Below are 270 nucleotides of genomic sequence, written 5' to 3' on the forward strand. Positions count from 1 at the left end.
TCTAGAAGAAGTTCTGCTAGTCTTTTTGCGGATGCTCCTATACTGATAAATAGGAATTTTGCTATCGCAGAAGGTGAATGTTGGGATCGAGCCTGGTGCGGATGTCAGCGAACAGCAACCGTAGCAAAGGAACGCTGACAATAAATAAAAGCCTGCACCTTGCGCTTTTATTTCTTTTTGTCTACCGCTCTCCCTTTTCTGTGAGAAGTGGCAGTAAGCTGCCAGAAGCGACCAGGGCACGCATACTGTAACTCGTGCACTGCCACTAGT

The sequence above is a fragment of the Amblyomma americanum genome, chromosome 1 (genome assembly GCF_052857255.1).
Source record: "Amblyomma americanum isolate KBUSLIRL-KWMA chromosome 1, ASM5285725v1, whole genome shotgun sequence".
Lineage (NCBI taxonomy): Eukaryota > Metazoa > Arthropoda > Arachnida > Ixodida > Ixodidae > Amblyomma > Amblyomma americanum.